The 1,089-nt window shown below is 47.9% G+C and overlaps 1 non-coding gene across 1 annotated transcript; it reads right to left on the minus strand.

Annotated features, from left to right (window-relative positions):
• Positions 1 to 361: 361 nt before the first annotated feature.
• On the minus strand, positions 362 to 531 carry LOC116271555. The gene has a single exon (XR_004180178.1). It is a non-coding gene; the product is annotated as a small nucleolar RNA SNORA81 (small nucleolar RNA).
• Positions 532 to 1,089: the final 558 nt, after the last annotated feature.

The following is a 1,089-nucleotide window of genomic DNA, read 5'->3' on the forward strand; positions in this document are numbered from 1 at the left end:
CTTCCTTCCCTTCCTTCTTCCTTCCTTCCTTCCCTTCCCTTCCTTCCTTCCTTCCTCCTCCCTCCTCCTCCTCCCTCCCCTCCCTCCCTCCCTCCCTCCCTTCTTTCTTTTTCTTTCTCTTTTTTGACAAGGACTTGCTCTGTCACTCAGGCTGGCATGCCATAGTGTGATTATGGCTTACTGCAGCCTCAACCTCCTAGGCTCGAGTGATCCTCCTGCCTCAGCCTCCCAAGTAGCTGGGACCACAGGCCCATGCCACCATGTCTAGCTACGTTTTTTCTTTTTTGTAGAGATTGGGTCTCTCTGTGTTGCCCAGGCTGGTCTCGAACTCCTGGGCTCAAGCAATCCTCCTGCCTTGCCCTCCCAAAGTGCTGGGATTACAGGTGTGAGCCACTGCGCCTGGCCTCACCCTAGTCTTTACAATCCAATGCCGTTATGTTTATTCTTGAGTGTACTCTGCTAGCATTATCACAAAAACCAAGATACGGTCCTACTTTCTGCGATTTTAGCACAGTGCTTATACAGGAAGTTATGTTTATTTTTAAAAATCCTGATCAAGTCTGTAGTTGAAGCGACAGACCTGAAGCAGCACAGTTGACCTTTATAGGTTGGTATAAAATGGTCATGAAGCTCTTTATCATTTTTTTTTCTAACTCTATTTGTATGTCAAAGGAGAAATCAGAATTGCATAGAGAATGTATGGCAGGCAGACTCTAAGGTTACCCCAGTGATCTCTGCCTCCTGGTGCCCTTGTCTTGGAGTGTAGAGAGGACCTGTGATTCACTTCCAACCAATACAATAGAGATAGCAAAGGTAATGGGATGTCAACACTCCTGTGATTACACTATGTTATATAAGACTCCTTAGCAGACGGAAGCTAGACTGTCCTTTCAGCCTTGAGGAAGCAGCCATGTGAGCTGCCCCGGAGAGAGTCGCACAGCAGCGAACCGTAGGCAGCCTCTGGGATCTATGGGTGGCCTCCATCAGACAACTGCAAAACACTGGAGTCCTCAGTCCTGCAACTGCAAGGAAATGAATTCTGACGACAACCTGAATGAGTGTGGAAGGAGATTCTTTCCCAGTCACATC

This window comes from Papio anubis, chromosome 19 (assembly GCF_008728515.1).
Source record: "Papio anubis isolate 15944 chromosome 19, Panubis1.0, whole genome shotgun sequence".
NCBI classification, from domain to species: Eukaryota; Metazoa; Chordata; class Mammalia; order Primates; family Cercopithecidae; genus Papio; species Papio anubis.